This window comes from Lynx rufus, unplaced genomic scaffold, assembly GCF_022079265.1.
Source record: "Lynx rufus isolate CCGP_SWC_20201006 ecotype Redwood Valley unplaced genomic scaffold, mLynRuf1.p SCAF_10, whole genome shotgun sequence".
Lineage (NCBI taxonomy): Eukaryota > Metazoa > Chordata > Mammalia > Carnivora > Felidae > Lynx > Lynx rufus.
Genome location: NW_025814824.1, coordinates 4,380,543 through 4,400,535, shown reverse-complemented (window position 1 = coordinate 4,400,535; position 19,993 = coordinate 4,380,543). Strand labels below are relative to the sequence as shown.

The 19,993-nt window shown below is 48.7% G+C and overlaps 1 long non-coding RNA gene across 7 annotated transcripts; it reads right to left on the bottom strand.

Moving 5' to 3' along the window:
• Positions 1 to 6,824: 6,824 nt before the first annotated feature.
• On the bottom strand, positions 6,825 to 15,096 carry LOC124527866 (uncharacterized). 7 transcript variants are annotated; one of them, XR_006966021.1, is made up of 4 exons: positions 13,671 to 15,096; positions 12,350 to 12,483; positions 10,101 to 12,088; positions 6,825 to 8,183 (listed from the first exon to the last, which is right to left on the bottom strand). It is a non-coding gene; the product is annotated as an uncharacterized LOC124527866 (long non-coding RNA). The 7 variants fall into 7 exon arrangements; XR_006966025.1 differs by lacking the exon at positions 6,825 to 8,183 and adding an exon at positions 8,340 to 9,557 and having other exon boundaries at positions 9,665 to 12,088; XR_006966027.1 differs by lacking the exon at positions 6,825 to 8,183 and adding an exon at positions 8,340 to 9,824.
• Positions 15,097 to 19,993: the final 4,897 nt, after the last annotated feature.

Below are 19,993 nucleotides of genomic sequence, written 5' to 3'. Positions count from 1 at the left end.
GGTTTTAAGTGGTGACAACAGACGTCCTTATCTTTGTCACGATGTATTATCCTGTTTTTTAGATTTCTAGATTAATTTTGTTAGGTTTCTTAAGAGCATTTTTCATCTGCGATCATGAGGGAATTTGGTCTTTGGTTTTCTTTTCTCATAACGTCTTTGTCTGGTTTTGTTATAGGGTAATGCTGACCTCCTAAAATGCGTTGGAAAATGTCCCCTAATCTTCCATTTTCTGGAAGCGTTTATGTAGAATTAACATTGTTATTTTCTCAAACGTTTGGTGGAATTCACTAATGAAGCCATCCGGGGCTGGCACTTGCTTTGCCCGAAATTTTAACTACGAATTCAATTTTTGGTTCTTTCCTAGATGTAGCACTATTCCAGTTATCTGTTTCTTCTAAAGTGAGCTTCAGTAGTCTTTCGGGGACTTTTTCCATTTAATTTAAATGGTCACATTTATTAGTAGAAGTTTTCCATAATACTTCTCTATTGTATATTTTCTGACTGTAGAATCTGTAACGATGGCCTCTCTTTGGTTCCTGATGTTGGTAATTTATGACTTCAGTATCTTTTTTTCTTGGTCTGTCTGGCTAGAAGTTGGTTCATGTTTTCTATTGCCAAGTGCGTTTTCTACATTGATTGGCATGATCATATCATTTTTCTTTTTTATCTGTTGATATGGTGAATTACATGATTTTCAAATGTCAAATCCACCTAGCGTTTCTGTTTTAATGGCTCACTGATGACAGCTCCCCCACTTTGTAAACACCACCAAGAGATTTGGACCATTTCACATCAATAGCAGCTTTAATGTGGGGTCTCCAAACCCCTTCCACAGTTGTGCAAACAGACGGAATCTCTCTAATAAGTTGAAAATTAACAGTGGCCATAATTTTCAAGATTAAACCAAAATTACGGCACTGTTCAGCAGAGATGAGGGGTCAAAATAAAGGGAAGGATTTTCCTCGAGATTGTGACTTTCCTCCCGTGTCCTGCTATGCACAACGGCCACTCACATGAGGGTGGAAGGAAGCAGGGCCACCGACTTGGGGACTGATTCAAGCAGCTCTTATAAGCATAGGGCTTAATGAAAGACAATGGCTTTAGATCCCTGAGAAGAGTCAAGATTAACATATTTGAGTTCTCTAACTGGCGACAAGGAAGAACTCCATCAAACATCAATTATCTACATTTCAAAAATCTGTTTACATCTTGGGAAGAGCTCACACAGGCGCATTGAATGGCCTGAGTGCGTTGAATGGTAAATAGGAGAAAGGATGTTGCAATTCCACAATCTGGAGAAAAACAATCATCTTGGCTCCTGGGCCTTGTATGAAGTATTTCTTTATAGATGAATAGATTCATTGAAATAGAAGAATCTTCTGTGAATCACTTAATCCTGATTCTAGAAAGAGGCATTGTTTGCATGAACAACTTTAAGCATTCATGCTAAGTGTCTACTCCGGCACTGAACACACAGGCTGTCACCTTCAAAAATTGAATTGATTTGAACCCTTCCTCAATTGAATTGGTCCTGCTTTTCATTCTTCCGGGGGAGGAGAAACCGATAAGGAAGAGTTACATACTTTTCTTTAGCATTGCTAGCTAGGAAATCACCTGAACTTCCCCCTGTGCTAACCCGCATCCCTCTGAATCTGCTGGTCGCGCTATGCTAGTAAATGCTTAACAACCAAGTGCATCGAAAACAATTTGTGTCGTTGTCTACTGATTTCCGTGGTGTAAATACCCACCCTGTGGATTACGAGAGCTGCAACCCTGATTTCACGGAGTATGGACGCGGAGAGCCATATGGAGTAGTACACCACGAGGGGCTCCTGGATGGCTCCGGGATGGGTTGAGCGACTGACTTTTGATTTTTGCCTAGGTCATGATCTCATGGTTCGTGAGGTTGAGCCCCGTGTCGGGCTCTGCACTGACAGTGTGGAGCTTGCTTGGGATTCTCTCTCTCCCTCTCTCTCTGTACCTCCCCTGATTGCATGCTCTCTCTCCCTCTCAGAAATAAACAAATAAACGTGAAAAAAAAATGGATTCCTTTCCATCTACTTTTTCTCCCCCCCTCCCCCACCACCCCGATGATCACAGCAACCCTGTCTTGCCCTCTGCATTTTAACATGTATGTATTTCTGCACACCTGTTTGAGGAAGCTTACCTGCCTAACGGTGATTTAATGAGACCACTAGGAAAGTAACTGTGCATTTCTGTTAAGTATAATTTGGAAAGAACCTTGATCCAGAGGCGTTTCGGTGACAAGACGTAGTGAGACCAGGATGAGAAGGGCTTTTGTGCAGTTTGCAAAATCTCCTGGGGCACATGCTCTTTAAGCCCCAGGGATCACTTTTGTGACTTGGCCAAATTCCCATTTGCTTTTTGATTCCTTTTCACAGATGGGAACTCTCCCTTTGCCCCCGGAGACCCCTCCATCATCACCCTCTGCCGTCTCTCTCTGCGCCAAGACTGACAGGCACGTACCACGTCGAGTGGCTTCCTGATGGGCTCTGCCTCGTCTGCAGGGGTAAGCAGGAGGGGAGGGGACATGGATGCCCCCCCCCGCGCATCCCCCGGCTCCCCAGGACCCCCAGCGGCCACAAGGAGACTTCGTAATGATTTTATGTTCCTATGTTTGCAGATCCCATGTGGTGATTTGCAGCAAACCCTTCATAACGGTGTATCTTCGTGAAGAATCACAGGAGGCTTAGGAGGCTGAACTTTAGTTTAAAAGCCCTTTTGGCGGGGAGAAGGAAGCAGAAATACAGAAAACTAATGGTGACTTCTCTGATGATGAGGGGAAAGCAGTTAGAATCCATTGGATAAGAACCAGAGGACCATCCAACTGGGTACATGCAGTGGCTTTTCTAAAGGGGGCCCTTTTTTTTTTTTTTAATTTTTTTCAACGTTTATTTATTTTTGGGACAGAGAGAGACAGAGCATGAACGGGGGAGGGGCAGAGAGAGAGGGAGACACAGAATCGGAAACAGGCTCCAGGCTCCGAGCCATCAGCCCAGAGCCCGATGCGGGGCTCGAACTCACGGACCGCGAGATCGTGACCTGGCTGAAGTCGGACGCTTAACCGACTGCGCCACCCAGGCGCCCCTAAAGGGGGCCCTTTAAGAAGTGGGCAGGGTGGGGCGCCTGGGTGGCTCGGTCGGTTGAGCCTCCAACTTCGGGCTCAGGTCACGATCTCATGGTTCATGAGTTTGAGCCCCGTGTCAGGCTCTGTGCTGACAGTGCAGAGCCTACTTCAGATCCTCTGTCCCTCTCTCTCCAACTTGTGCTCTCTCAAAAATAAATAAAACATTAAAAAAAAAAAGTAGGCAGGGAGTAGGCAGCATAATCAGTACCTGGGGGGCAGAACCTAAAATCGGTGCTGTCCCTCTGCACGAAGGGAGAGCAACCTCTGTGTTGGGCGGGGTTTCGATTCTCCAATCTCCTCCAAAGGCCATTCGGCCGCAAAGTCTGAGAAGCAGAAGCATCACCTAAGGCATCTTCACAGAGCAACTTACCCCCCAGATGAGGAAACTACGCGTTGCTAACACATTCTGAAGATCTGGGGACACATTCGTTGTGTCACCATTAAATGTTGTCTACATGTAAAACTGTAATTTCTTTTGTGCATTGTTTAACCATTGTTTGAAGACGTCTGTGCCCTGCGAAATGTTTGTCATTCCAATATTTAATTAAATTTCAGTTCACGGTTCAAAGCATTCCTTGATTTGACTCGTCTTTTTTGCAGAAATGATCAACCCCACTTTTGCTTTTTAACTCAGTTACAACTATGCAAATGTTTTGATTAAATGATAAACGAAACAGTTTTGCCAGAAGCAGCTATTTCCACAGGAGGCGACGCCGCTGAATTAGCCAAGCACAATGGAATGATGCCAATTTCTGGCAGATGTAGGGAATCTAACGGAAGCGTCCAAATGTGACTATTATCCAGCAATCCAAAAAGAAGGAGAAAAAGAACACCCGCCCCCCCCCCAAAAAAAATCCCAAGAACTAAGAAAAAGTTGGTAGACATGGTCACAGGAAGTCCTGGCCTATTTGTTTTATTTCGCTCATTTCCCACCTAAATGGTCTGGCACAGAGGCAGCCTCAGTTTGCACATCCCCAAACTGGGCTTCCAGATTTGTTCTTTTCCCAGTGGAATTTACTTTCCTATAGAAACAGTGTTAAATTTGGCGGTTGGTATCTCAGGCCAGCCGGTAAGACCTTTTGGCATCCAGGGGCACCTGGGTGGCTCAGTCAGTTGAGTGTCTGCCTCTCGATTTTGGCTCAGGTCATGATCTCGTGGTTCATGGGTTTGAGGCCCGCGTGGGGCTCTGTGCTGACAGCGTGGAGCCTGCTTAAGATTCTCTCTCTCTCTCTCTCTCTCTCTCTCTTTCCCTGCCCCTCCCCTACTCATGTGCTCTCTTTCTCGGTCTCTCTCAAAAAATAAACATTAAAACAAGTTTTTTAAAAAGAAAGAAATTTTGCAACCCATATGTAGTTAAAACACTTCGCGTTTGCAATGAAACGTATAGAAAACAAAAATGCAGCAACATTGGCAGTTCAGACAGGAAAACGATAGAAACGAGGAAAATAATGAAAAATGTAAAACATCCACCATGCCGTAAGTAAATTATGCCTCGAATATTTGAACATGGAAGTTATTTCCATTTTTAATGGTAAACAGTGCTAACAATTGATACAGCCCTGTATCTACTTTTGTACTCTTTTCAATTGTTTTTAAACGTTCATTTGTTATTGAAAGACAGAGAGAGACAGAGCGTGAGCAGGGGAGGGGCAGAGAGAGAGGGAGACACAGAATCTGAAGCAGGCTCCAGGCTCTGAGCTGTCAGCACAGAGCCGGACGCGGGGCTCGAACTCACAAACCGCGAGACCATGACCTGAGCCGAAGTCGGACGCTTAACCGACTGAGCCACCCAGGCGCCCCAACTTTTGTACTTTTTTCAAATTATTTTCCTTTTGATTTTGTAATTAAACACGTATGCAGACAACACAGGAAATCCTGATGACACATTCCTCTCAAAGCAATTGCACGGCAAAAAAAAAAAAAAAAAAAAAATCGCAAAGTCAAAGGACAAATGACCAACAAGGAAATACATTTGACAAATAAGAAGTAATATCCACAGCATCCAAAAACCCCTAAAAATTAATAAGAAAAACATTTTTCAATCTCAATGCGAAATAGTCAAAGGATATGAGTAGACCATCTTGAGAAGAGGAAATATTAGTGATCCATAAACATAGGTAATACCCAGAGAAAGGAAAACTCAAATAGTAGTCAGATACTAATTTCATCTGATACCTGTGTTCAAAAATAAGAGAGGGACGCCTGGGTGGCTCAGTTAAGTGTCTGACTCTTGATTTCAGCTCAGGTCATGATCTCCGAACAGAGATCTTTCTGTCTCTCCCCCACTCATGCTGTCTCTGTCTCTCTCAAGATAAATAAATAAACTAAAAAAAAAAAAAAAAAAACAGAAGAAGAGAAAGCGATGTCCCCCCCACCCCCCCAAGGCTGGCATGGATTAGGGGAGAGAGCTTCCCCACTTTGTTCATGGGAACAGGAATGACTACAACCATTTCGGGAGGCCATCTGGCAGGACCTACTGAAACTCTACGGTATCGATACCCATTTTAATATCAGTATCCATGAAAGTATTAAAATACACCTACCCTTTGGCTGAGCAGTCTCCCTTCCCGGAAACCATACTATAAAAGGAGGCTGTCTCTGGCCACACTTTTTGCCAACAAAGAAGTAGGATAAAAGGCAATTTGCAGACAAATGTATTCAGTACGAGTCCAGTTTTGTAAAGCATGCAATGGTTTTGTAAAACATCACCTCGAATATGTAAGAACATGGTGAAAAGTGTGGCCGTTGGCCTGGGGGGGGGGTGGGAGCTTAACTCGAAGAACCCAAGCCTCGATGACGCTGATTATGACGATTTTATTGTGCACAAAGATCACTTTGTGATTGAATTCTTCTAAGGAGCTGATTAGTGTGGATGTGCACGGTGTGCAGGTTACAGGGCCTGGAGGCTTCACGGTCACCCCCAAAGGGGCACATGTGGACAGATGTGCAGGGAGACCACTGACTGCCTGTTTGCAGAAGGGCCGTGGGGTGTGGGCTGGCACCGCCTCCCTGGCTAGGAGACCTGTTGTCCTACATCCAGGTCCCTGTTCCTGTCCCTCTTCTCCCAGAGTCCCCTGGGAGTCATCCCAGCTGGGTCCTTTCCAGGGTTTAAGGCTCTGCAAAGGCCACGAGAGGCTCCAGGGGACCCTCCCTCCAGGGGCTGCGCTCATGACCGCTCTACCGGGATCTGCTGTCGTATCCAGGGCTGGGCCCAGCCCCGACAGGATGAAGACGGAGTCTGGGCACCAAAGTCCTCACCCTACTCAAAATCTGAAAGCCTGGAAGCTGGGGGGGAGGGCCCACGTTCCTCCATCACGGGCGGACACGGCAGGTGCACGAAGCAGCAGGGACTGGGCACGGTGAACACGGTCGTTGCAGTGAAGACCGGAGGAGTTTGCTTCTTTTTTGTCTGTTTCTTATTTTTGCATTTTTATTTACGTTTTCTTTATTTTTATCTCATTGCAACGCCAGTACAGGTAACCTACATTGTGATATTCGTTTCCGGTGTACTGACAGTGATGGAACACTTTCTTTTTTTTTTTTTTTTTAACATTTACTTGTTATTAAGAGACAGAGCGTCAACAGGGGAGGGGCGGAGAGAGAGCGAGACACAGAATCGGAAGCGGGCTCCAGGCTCTGAGCTGTCAGCACAGAGCTCCATGCGGGGCTCGAACTCACGGACCTCGAGATCATGAGCTGAGCCGAGGTCAGACACTCAACGGACTGAGCCACCCAGGCGCCCCCGATGGAACACTTTCATATGTGGCCCCGTGTTCATCTCACGCGCTCTCCTTAATCCCCATCATGCATTTCCCCACCCGTCCCCCCACCTCAGTTTGTTCTCTGCAGTGAAGAGTCTGTTTCTTGGTTCGTTCCTCTCTTCTTTCTGCCCCCTGCCCTCACCTGCTTTGCTCATTTGTAAGGAGTCAGCTTCTTGCTCTCTTTCTCATCCCCCCTTGGCAGGTGGAGCCCCGGCCGCCCGCATGGCTCCGCTGAGCGCAGGAGGGACGCCTGGGTGGCAGTCACTGGAAGCACAATATTCTGGGGTGACATTGGTGACCGAAATTAATTCCCCAGCCTGGGCACTTAAAACTCATGATGCATATCTAAACGAGAGACTCCTGCAGCCTCTGACCTTGAAGTGAAAACCCCAGAACAGCTAGAATGACTCACCCTTCAGAGTCTCCAGCCTGGAAGCAAACAGTGAGAGGCCTTTGAAAGACCCTGAAAGTATCTTTAAATAAAAATGTCTCCTTCTCTGTGTGTCAGCCGTGTGGCTCATCAGCCACTTTTCCTGGAGCTGTGGCGCTGCGGACAGCGGTCCCCCTGACCAGTCACTTCCATCACGCTCCATGAAGGGCTCGCAAGGACGGACCCCAGGCTGAATGAGTGACAAGCGGGACGCTCCTTCTAAAGGCAGGTCACACCCTCTGGAACGAGACCGCACCACTGAGTTGGAGTTCAGCCACAACCATGATGCTCTGGGCCTCGGTTTCGTCGACTGAAAATGGGCCCAGTAAGCACGCTTCCATGAGTCACCTCCCGTGAAGCACTCAGCCCCAAAGCGTTCCAGGAGCCATTCTTGTTTCTCCACCGGGAGCGTACTCTGCCCGCTCATTCGTGGCCACAGGTACCGGATGTGTGTGGCTTGGACGCCCCTGTCATTGCAGGATGTTCCGTGGACAGCATCATGCTCAAGCTAGGCAGCCTGACAGGGCAGGCAGGGAGGTGACCCCCCGCGTCGTGGTTTCAGGATGTGGCGGTCTGGGGGGAAGGCGGTCAAGGTGATGACCGTGGAGGAGGTGGCTTCCACCGAGATATTATATGGATATGCTTTTGTCCTTCTGCAAACGCGTAATACCACAAACGTGTCCGCCTTTGGATACAACTTGTGTTCAGTTGGCATGACTCACAAGCCCTACAATCTTCTTCCTCCTCCTCCTCCTCTTCCTCTTCGGTGTTGCCTCTGTCTTAGGTCATCAGTAGCCTTACGCCCTCTGCCACCGAGCCTCTTTCTGTGGCTCTGATGATCTGCCTGCAATAATGCGTAACACAATCGGATGAATCGTGTTCCTAAGTGTAAAATCAACAGGTTCTTTTACGTTAAAAAAATTATACAAATTCTCGAACCTGTGTGGGTGTGGTTTCCAGGCACTTTTCTCGATAAAGAACTAATGAGATGAATGGAAATTGATAGAAAGTTAGTAATCGATGGAATAAATACTGGTTTTACTATAACCCAAGTTCCTTTATTAAAAACAAGAAAAAAGGCTGTAGAATAACATTCAAAAGTAAAATATTAATAAATGAATGCATGATATTTGGTTGGATCCCAGATTTAGAAAAATACAAGAACAAAAAGCAACAGCAGCAAACCCCAGCCCCGAAGGACATTATCAGCACAAATAGAAAAATGTGACTATGGACCATCTATTTAGGTAATGGCATTATTTCAGTGTCAACTTTCCTGAGTGTGGCAATTAATTGATTTTTTTTTTAGGAGACAGATGCTAAAGTATTCGGTGGTGAGGTGTCATGATGTCTGCAATTAACTCTCAGATTGTCCATCAGAAAAAGTACTTATGTAAGCGTATGTGTGAGAGCGTGTGTGTGATTGTGCGTGTGTGTGTGTGTAATTTTTGCCTGCGAACTTAGGCATGTGTGTGTCACATACCGATGGATCTGGAACAAGCACGGAAAAACATTAACAATTGGTTAATCTAGGTGAAGGATACGTAGACTTTCATCCGATTATTTTTGCAACTTTTCTGTAGGTTGAATATTTCATAATAAAAGGCTGAAGAGAGGCTAAGGAATTTTTTAAATGACGTGGTAAGAGTATATTTCCATGTAAAAAAGGCCACGTCTCTAACCTTTCAAAATCAACTGGTGGGTAAACATCACTTTGTATATTTGAATTCCTTTGTTTCCAGTGGAATATTTTCTCCTTCTTTTCAAAATATGGGTCCCAGTTTACTAAACTGGATATATTTTGTGCTTGGATTTAAAGTGTACCGTCCCCTAGTGCTTTTGTATAAACTTATTTGCGAATGAAATCTTAACTTTGGGGATAAAACCTCAGCATGTCCGACTCAGACCCTTGGGCATCTCAAGGACAAATTCCGGCAAGTTCTGTCATCCCCTTCTGAGGAGCCAATGCGCTCCCACAGCCCAGGAGGACTTCCAATATTCTACACACATGCTGAGGGGCACCCAGCGGCGACACGCTTTGGCCTCATAGACAACACCGGGCCACGGCGACTGTGGAGAAGGATCTCTGGTCCTGGTACAAACACAGGTTAAGAAGACTTCTCTCTTCCACGTGATCACTTAGGATTCTTTGCCACATGTGACGGAAACCTTGGTCAAAACTGGAGTAAGCAAGGACAGGAAAGGAAAGGCTCCATTGCTGCAAAGGAGGAGGAGAACAGGCAGGTTCCATTGCTCACAGCACAAGGACTCCCTGTGGTTCTGCCTCCCCTGGAGATCCATTCCCAGGTCCTTGGCCAAGCGTACCAATATGGCGGCCCAGGCCCTGGGGATCCATGGAGGAGCCTGAAGAGCTGTTTCCCAGGGGTTCTGGGAGAGGCCGCTCTGGGTCTCAGGGCGTCACGTGCCCACCTCTGATCCATGAGGGAGGAGGCCGTTGAATAAAAAACACAGCCGTGAAAATGCCCTGAGCAGAGGAAACCACTTTGGTCATACAAACAAAGCTTAATTTAGATTATTTTGCAAGACTGACTGGACCTGGGTCAGTCCTTTGCTTGCGCCTCTGGAAGTCACAAGCAAAACTTGAACTGTTTCCCAAGGTTGGTATGAGGTAACCACTGACCAATTCCCTATGACTTAAGAAAATTCTAGCGTTAGGACCAAACCCTGGAAGAACACACAGCCACTGCCTTCTCACCATATGAGCTGCTTTGTAAGAATCCACCCCCGAGCCTCACGCTACCTTCCGGTTTGAGTGCTCCCGGTTTGCAAACTTCCTTTTTGGTGTGTGCATGATAAACTTTTACTGATTGCTACCACGGTGATTCACTGGTTTTACTTCTGTTATTTCTGAACCTTTGACAAAGTGAACGCTCTCGCTCCTGGATGCCGTGTTCGCTGGAGGAAACGGACGCACACAGTCACCCACTCCACCATCCAGTGTGCTGAGGTCAGGACCCGGCGGTCCCCAAGTGCCGGCCAGCAGAAGTGGGGTGCGTGACGTTGGAGTCCCGTGCCTCCCCAGAAATCATCCAGATGACTTAATGGAACATACGACCTGGGATAGAGAAGGAAGGGAGTTCAAGGAGGAAAAAGAAACATCTTACTGTTCTTTCTCATCTGAAACATTGTCAATCTGCAATAATCCAGATGCCCTCTGGGTGGATAGAGGACCCTCTTTGTTGAAGAGCCTCATCTGGCTTAGAGTTGGAACAGGAGATCTTCTGTTGGAACCTCTTTCAGTGTGGACACATTGCAATAGAAATTCACTGACATTTCTGGTGTCCCACCCCGATCCCTACCTCCTGTGTCCTCCAGGAGCTCCTGATGGATGCTGTCTGGCTGGAACAATAGGTTTCTGGCATGGAAAAGTCTAAGCGGGGGCCCAGGGACGACTGCCCTCAACTCTGTCAACGGCATTCCCTGAGAGAGCTCAGCAGTATGCTGGCTGCACTTGGGATACAGGGAAGGGGGCTTGGGGGGTGTCCAAGGTCAGTTCCTCCCAAGTCCACCCTGAGACTAGGGTCTGAGTCCAAGGAATGTACTAGGCGCTGTTCCCAGCAAGCCCTGATAAGGAGCGCAAGTAAGACAGAAGAGAAGCAAGCCAACGTGGGGTGTTTTACTGAAGTCATTGCCATGGACAGTGCTGGATCAACCCCGTTGGTCTTGAGATGGGTGGAAAGTGGACAACACACCTTAGCCTTGTCCCACCCGAGGGTCAAAGAGTCCAGGACTTTAATTTACCAACTTCTGTGGGTTCATGACTTCAAGGTTATGCCTGGGGTCTTCAACTCCCTGCCACTTTGCATCAATCCTATGTGGGGGGTCAGGCCCATAGGGTCCTCAGATGGACTGGCGTGGATGCTTCTATAAGAACCCACCAGGGCACATGGCTTCGGTGACTGCCCGGGAGTAGGGAGGGCGGACTCGGCTGCAGGAGATGTCTTGTTAGGTGCTTGTCGGAAATGGTCTAACGGTCCCCCCACGAAGGGCTCATGCCCCAGGGCTGCCTTTCAGGTCCCCTGAGGGGGCGGGAACACCTGCTCTCACAGGCTCAGATGTCACATAATTCACAAGGAGCCAAATGAGATTAGAAACTGTAGGAGAGGGCAGGACGCAGGGCTACCGAGTACTGTAGCCACCTGGCCGTCTCAGCGGGGACATGGCGACCCTGCCCAGCGTTGGTCCCGAAGAGGTTCAGCCCACACATGGCGGAGAGATCGAACGGCCAAGCTGAGTGAAATCTTGAACATGTTCGCTTTCCTGCTCGATGGGGTTGCTGAGGTAGCAGCCACAAGGGGAAAGAGGTGCTAAAGGCAATACGTTCTTATACAATCGGGGCACCAAACCCAGTCTGGTAAAAGAACTTGGGGCCAAGAAGAAGAGGTCTGGGTGTCTCTCTACTTACCGTCAAAGTAGAGACGGACACAGAGCAGAATACTAGAGCCCTCTAGACAGACGACTGAGTTTAAAGCTCACCTCTTGTACTCACCATGGATCTTCGGGCAAAGGATATTCATCTTCTCTGAGCTTCCATTTTCTCATGTGAAAACTCAGGATGGCACAGCTTATCTTGCAGATTTGTCCTGGGGGTTACACGGGATGGCGCGAGGCACTCACGTTACGGGGACTCGGTCGCGGAGGTATCGGCTGGCTCGGCCCTGCTGTCACTAGACGGGCGCCTCGTCACAGGTTTTATAACCGCGTTACATGTCAATGACCCTGTTATTTCTGTAAGAAGGCCAGGGGAGAGGAAGAACAAAGAGGAAAAAATAGACACTCACAAGGGAAGAAACTTAAATCCCCCAGGGAGACAGTCGACTCTGGGCAAGCTATTAATACAGGAAAGCTCTCAACGTATGTGGAGCGTGTCCATTTTCTTGGCGTGAATTCAATTTGGTGTCCTCTCTAGTGGAATGCTAAGTGGACGGGGTGGGAGAGGCATAGAAAGGCCAAGAAAAAGCTTTTATGGATGAACCCCTTCCCACTTACCCAGAAAGACCTGAGGAATCGTCGGGGCCTGAATCAACAAGCCAGCTCAGCAGCTCTCCACGTGAACGTCTTTGGCTGCGGCCACAAAAATCTTGACTTTGTGCTCAAAATAGAGCACTGATTCAGAAGGCTTCCTGATAAGAGACCAAAACGAAACAGTAAATTGTACTGTCACAAAAGACAAGGGAGGGTTTTAAAGCTCTATTTTGGGGGCCCCTTCTCTCTTCCCTCTGCAGGCTGAAGTCATTATCTGCAGTGTGGGCCTGTGGGCTCCCAGCCCGCGTCCCGGCGGTTCTGGGGGGGGTCAGGAGCTTACTCACGTGGCGGGAAAGACTGATTGCTTGGTGTGCTTGTTGTTCATGAGGGCTCAGTGGCTGAAGACCTTTATTGTTGTTGCCATGTAAGACCTTCGGTCATTAGGCAAGCTGCGGGCTCTGGAATAATCTATTTCGGGACACTTGATACAGAATGGAGTTATGTGACAGCCCCACTGTCATGCCCAGAAATTGGAATTTGGAGGCGAAAGCAATGAGCCGGTAGTAAGTTTCCTTGAAAACTAGCCTTTGTTGATATGACACAAAGGCTTCGCCTTTGCGAACAGCACAGTAGAGAAGTCTGCCTCTTGCCCCATATCCCTGCGGGTCTGTTTTTGTCACAGTGGGATGGAGCTGACTGTCCTGCAGCCTTAGAATGTCCCCAGAGACAAGATCCCCAGGCCACCTTCCCCATGAGGTACTTGTCAAATACAGCCATGCCGATGTGGCACCCGGGTGGCTCGGTCAGTTAAGCATCTGACTTCGGCTCAGGCCATGATCGCAAGGTTCACGAGTTCGGGCCCCTCATCGGGCTCTGGGCTGACAGCGCAGAGCCTGAAACCTGCTTGGGTTTCTGTGTCTCCCTGTCTCTCTCTGCCCCTCCCCTGCTCTCGCTCTGTCTCTCTGGCCCAATAATAAAATAAACAGTATTTTTTTTTTTAATACAGCCATGCCCACATAATCAGGCCATTTCGTGTTCCCAGCACATTTTTAAAACTTTTTCATTTTGACATCATTTCACATGTGCAGAAATTTGCAAGAGAAGTAAAAATGACCCCCCCCCCCCCAAATGCCCTCCACCCAGAAACCCTGGATGTTAGCATTTCACCACACCTGCCTTCCTATGTGCTGTAGACACAGAGTATTTCTCCTGGGCCATTTGAGACAGAGGTGTAGCTACCGTCCCCTCTATTCTGAAATGTTCCCGTGTGTCCTGCCTGGAGGCATTCTTTTACACAAGTACACACACACGCAATGACAAAACCAGAAACTTGACACGGACGTACTAATTTCACAGAATATCCAGGCCTTCTTCAAATGCCACCAGTTGTCCCAGCAATGTCCTTTAGAGGAAAGGACAAAGGAATCCTGGTCCAGGATCACACACTGCATCCAGTTGCTGGTTCTCTTCGGGCCCCTTTAATCCGGAACAGCCCCGCAGGTTGTCACGAGATCAATATGTTTAAGGAATACAAGCCGGTTACTTTGGAAAATGTCTCTCCCTTTGGACCGAAGGAATGAATTAACCAGAACGTCGACTTCCGGCAACGATCAGAGTAACGATGGATTCGGATCGTCATCGGCGGACGCCAGAACGTGCAGGTGACGGTTCGACAGACTTAGCACGTTCACGCTGGCCGCGAGCACCGCCCCAAGAGCCAGCGCTCTTGGGTTACAAGGGGAGGAAGACCAACGTCAGGGCGGGGAAGCCTGGCCCGCCCGCCTGAACTAGGCCACTAGGGAATCGGGGATGCGCTGACTTCAGGCACCTGCTGATGCGACGGGCTGAGGAAACAGGGCACTTGACTTCGGTCGGGTTCCCGCCCGGAATGCAGAACCTGGATGTGTTCGTGACCACCCAGGTGAGCACGGCAGAGCGTGAGCCCGGCGTGAGGCCACGTAGGGCTGCGGGCCCTTCCCGGATGAGAGGTGCTCTCACCCTGCGGCCCCACTCACCCCGTGAGCTGGGCAGAACCCGCCGGAGCTCCAGGCTCAAGAGGGGCCTTCCCCGGCTCCCCCTGCCCGCACGGGGCCCCCTTCCTCTAAACTCAGGAGGAACTCACCGGCCCACCTATTTCCCAACAATCCTCGGCTTGGACTCCTTGTTTCATATCCTCCTTTTCCCACGGCGTCCTGGAGACCATGAAACGCTTACGGTTTAATTAGCACCGTCAGGGCCAGCGTCATCCTTGACCCTGACTCAGCTTCCCCCGTGGAGCTGCGCGCCTCCCCCCCACATCCTTCCTTCTGTTTTCTCTCCACTGTGTTAAGAAAGAGCGTGCTCTGTTGGCTGAGTGTTGTTTCTCCCAAGCGAGCCATTGCTCAGGTACTGACTGCTCGCTCCCTCCTCACCGGCAGCTCCGACCCCTGGCTCAGCCTGGTGGGGATGCTTGGGGTCATGGTGGGGGGGGCGGCTCTTTTCACAGAGCAGGGGGCGCTACTGGGCTCAGGGGAGGGCGGATGATGGTCCCAGCCCTCCTGGAATATACTCGGGGAGGGGAGCAAGCTGGAGGTTAGCAGGCAGAGGGAGGTGAAAAGTTATTTGGGGCGTGGGCATGCAGGGTGCCGTGGAGCCCCCCACGGAGATGCCCTGGGGGCAGCTGGCTGTTTGCACCTAGAGCTCAGAAGGGAGACCGGGCGGGGGACGGAGGGTGAGGGAGAGCGCTGCTGGTGGACGTCACACGGGAGCAGGTGCAGGATGAGAAGAGCCCTCCCAGGAAGACGAGGTCCCGCAGAAACTGTCCCTGTAAGGACGCCCGACACCTCATTCCCTTTCTGTGTTGTTTCCCGTGGGGCTTTCCATCCATGACCAAAGGGACACGGGGCTTGAGTTGAGCTGAGAGCTCGTAACGTGACCTCCTGAGCTCAGCTACGACGTCCGAGAGCCCCAACTTGGTTTTGACAGCTCCTTCCCCTGCGTCTGGTTGACTGCTGCTCCTTACTCACGTTCAGAGATTCCGGGACGGACGTTGTGGTCACGTGGAGGTTGGGAGACGGAAATGGGACTCTCCGGCTCCGTCACCTGCTCCTCTCCGTTCCCCGTCGTCGCCAGGCCCACGTCTGGTCCACCCGCCACGCACCAGCCACAAAAAAATACGCAGACGCAGGGCGTCAGTGCCTCATGTCAGAGGTCTGAGAGCGGGCACGGTCCCCCCCCCCCCCGCCCCCGGTCTTCTTCTTTGTCGTTTATGTCACCTCCCCCCCACCCCTTACTAGTCCCCGTTAGCCAACGGGCCGTTTTAGGGTGGTCCGGCAGAAATATAAACATCCAGAGAATTTTCTGCAACAACAAGAAGAGATACTATGTCTGAAGCCAGCAGGCTAGTTGTGTTTAGGAAAATCACCATGGGATTTAAGATGAGGCCTTGATGTAATGCAATTGGTGGTTTACGAAAATTCCTTCAGACGAACCTCGGCCTTATAAACACGACCACATTCCTTGCTGGTGAATAACAGGCAGGGCCCAGTGGGATCATTTTTAAGTGTTCCATTTCAGCCTTTCACTTTCTACCTCTTATGGGGGGAGGGGGGCCGGGGGGGGTGAAGGGGACTTCACAGCCCCTGCTTTCTGTGGATGCCGTTTAAGGCTGTAAGTAATAAAAGGGAAAATCCAGAAATAATTTGGGAAATTAGTCATCTGTCTTCAAACTGTGCTCAGTTACAGGGTGGTGTTCCATGTAATGTCCTTATGGATCTGAAAAAAAAAAAAGTGGGAGTCTGGAAAGGTTAATAATCACTCGTGTAAGGGTCAGAAAGGTCCAGATTCATGCCCAGAAACAAGAGGGGGGGGGGAGAAAGTTCCCATTTGTGCAACTGTCAGAATAATTCCCATGATGGAAAATTATGTTCTGGGAACTGGGAAAACATCTTGACTTTCTGTACGGTTACTAGTTTTATGATGCTAAATGCCAATAATTATACTGTACTAGATGATGTTTAACGTGGCTTATTTAAAAACAGGAATACACAATCTATTAAAAGCAGTTCCCAGTGCACACCTACACAAACATTGCTAGTATCCACTAATAAGTGCCTCTCTGATTTTTTCAAAGCATCTAAAGGAGAATTAAAACGGGAAAAAAGTAGTCTCCAAATGTTTCTCATTTCTTTGCCAACTGCTATCATGATCAGTTTAAGACGGTGATTTTTCTCTTTGATGTTCTGTTAGAAGGTACCTCTTTTTTAAAAAAAGTTTTTAATCTTTATTTTTGAGAAGGGCGGGGGGCAGAGAGAGAGGGAGACACAGAATGCGAAGCAGGCTCCAGGCTCCGAGCTGTCAGCACAGAGCCCGATGTGGGGCTCGAACCTATGAACCGTGAGATCATGACCTGAGCCGAAGTTGGACACTTAACCGACTGAGCCACCCGGGCGCCCCTAGAATGTACCTCTCAAAATAATAGGGGCTCTGGGAGGATGGGATGGGAGACCTGCCTCAGAAAAGAAAAGACGAAAAGTCTTTGGAGTCCTAAGGAATCGGCATGGTCAGCCCTGGAGAAACCTCGGGCTTAGTTAACAGGCCACGTCAGATTTTCCTGCAAACCTCCCGGCCTCTGACGCCGTGTTCCTCAGGCAGTCAAATAGCATTTGGCATCGATGGAAAGTTCTTTTTGTCTGAGGACAGGAGCTCAGAGAGAGTCGTGCAGTTGGACCGAAGGGGCTCCTGAGATTTTAAAGACTAACAATGTGCCGTAGGGAGCGGCTACTGCACGGACAGGCAGATACCCGGGCTGCAGAAACACATCTGTGTCGGTAGGGTGCTTCTGGTCACAAGGTAGGGAATACTCAAAAGCAGTTTAAACCAGTTGAAGAAGCTCACGCTTGTGCGTGCTCATAAATTACCATGGCTCGGGGCCCCTGGGTGGCTCAGTTGGTTAAGCGTCCGACTTCGGCTCAGGTCACGATCTCGCGGTCCGTGAGTTCGAGCCCCGCGTCAGGCTCTGGGCTGATGGCTCAGAGCCTGGAGCCTGCTTCCGATTCTGTGTCTCCCTCTCTCTCTGCCCCTCCCCCGTTCATGCTCTGTCTCTCTCTGTCTCAAAAATAAATTAAAAAAAAAAACCGTTAAAAAAAAAAATCACCAAGGCTCTGGTTAAAACGCAGACGCCCGCCCAACAGGTCTGAGCGGGTCCCGGATCCCAAATTTCCAAAGAGTTCCAGACGGTGTGGACACCTGCCTGCCTACGGGCCACCCTTGGAGTAGCGACAGGTTAAAATCCCAAATCCCAATTGTCTTGTACCCCGAGAGGTCTGGAGACTGGACGTTCCCGGGGTGGTTTCCAGGCTTCGTGCCGAGCCCAGACCCACCTCATCCCCCCCTCCCGCCACCCTCCGTGGGGGTTTCTCCCTTCTCCGTGGCAAGTGTCACATCCACACAGAGCACCTTTATTGTTGTCAGAGACCAGTTTTCCCTTCTTCTGCCTCCAGCTGCCTTCCCCGTGGCCACGATCGCATTACACCCACATCCTACCTTCAAGAGAGGCTGGAAAAGTGTCTCCTCGGCATGGGCACCTGTACGTGGAAGGCAGCCTCTGGCAGCAGAGCGGTGGGCATGGGAGGGGTCGAAGTTGGGTCCCGGACACGCAAGAAGGAAAATCAAAGTCACGTAAAGCATATTTGAGGGGTTTTCTAAATTCTCAAGTTGGTCAACATACAGTGGTAGTTTTGGCTTCAGGAGTAGAACCCGGGGATCTGTCACTTATGTGTGACACCCGTGCTCATCCCAACAAGTGCCCTCCTTAGTGCCGTCCCCCATGTACCCCGCCCCCACCAACCCTCAGTTTATTTTCTGCACTTAAGAGTCTCTTATGGTTTGGCTCTCTGTTTTTATCTTATTTTTGAGATTAAAAAAAAATTTTTTTTTTAATTTTTTTTTTCAACGTTTTTTATTTATTTTTGGGACAGAGAGAGACAGAGCATGAACGGGGGAGGGGCAGAGAGAGAGGGAGACACAGAATCGGAAACAGGCTCCAGGCTCCGAGCCATCAGCCCAGAGCCCGACGCGGGGCTCGAACTCGCGGACCGCGAGATCGTGACCTGGCTGAAGTCGGACGCGTAACCGACTGCGCCACCCAGGCGCCCCAAAAAATTTTTTTTTCTTAACCTTTATTCATTTTTGAGAGACAGAGACAGAGCGTGAGTGGGGGAGGGGCAGAGAGAGAGGGAGACACGGAATCCGAAGCAGGCTCCAGGCCCCGTGCTGTCAGCCCAGAGCCTGACTCGGGGCTTGAACTCACAAACCGTGAGATCGTGACCTGAGCCGAAGTCGGACGCTTAACTGACTGAGCCACCCAGGCGCCCCCCTTTTTTTTTTTTTTCAGATTTTTAAGAACAGGTGTGCTTTTACCTAGGCAACTGTATTATATATAATGTTACCTAGCAGTTGGAGATGGGCTGCTAACATATTCTCTCTGATAACCACCAGCGTGTGGTTGAATCTCTTGAGACCTGCCACTCACCTGCACCAAGAAATGATGCTACCCTCCTCTCTAAATGCGATTAGAGTAAGTCGATTTTCTACTAAATTATCTAGCTAACATTTTACTTGAAAGAGGGGCACATTTGGGGGAATGTGCCACTCTTGAAATATTGGACTGGCAAGTGCAACCTGGCAAAGTGACAGCAAATATTCCAACTCCTCACAATAATAGTAGGGTTTTCCTATGGGATATCCTATATATATCGTATCCTATATTTAGGACACTTAGGTCAGATTCCATGAAAACTCAAGTTCGTCCTGTGTTACTAACTGTTACATAAAGAGGATGAAGACCATTAATTAACATTAAAATAATTCCACAATTTTGGCACAGGTCTAACCTGTGAACAAAGACATAAAGCAGGAAGAATTTGGTGCCGCAGGAAAATGGAGTTAATTTTTCTATAACAGCAAATGTGAATTTCTTTCTTGCGGTTTCACCTCTCACTTGGTTAGGTCTTCATAGAAGAACTTTCGATCTGTGATCTCATTTTCCCCTTATTAAAAAAAAAAGAATCTTATTTTTGCTTCTTTCTACAAAATTATTAACCACATTTCCCCGACTACAGAAGCTAATCTCCTTTGCCTAAAGTCAGTTAACCAGGAAGGAGAGATCCCAAAGTCTCCCGTCCTGGAACCTAAGTTATTTACAGCCAACCACCAAGGACTCCTAACTAATGATAACATCTTTCTCTCTATTTAAAATTTCTCTCTATTAGAGGATTTGCAGATCCTCCACACAATAATTTTCTACAGCCAGATCTATGCTGTGGCGTTTTTAAAAAAAATTTTTTTTAATGTCTATTTATTTTTGAGAGAGAGACAGAGCATGAACGGGGGAGGGGCAGGCTCCGAAGCAGGCTCCAGGCTCTGAGCCATCAGCACAGAGCCCGATGCGGGGCTCGAAACCACAAACTGCGAGATCATGACCTGAGCCGAAGTCGGATGCTCAACCGACTGAGCCACCCAGGCGCCCTGAGGCTGTGGCACATTTGATAGTATATTGTATTAGTAACAAATATTCTCCATATGCCAGTATGTAAGAGTAAGTAGCATCTACTTTTTACATGGGAAAAGCAGTATGATTTGGAGATATGTATCATGAAACAGAGTCCATTTGAAAAGAATTTTATCAAG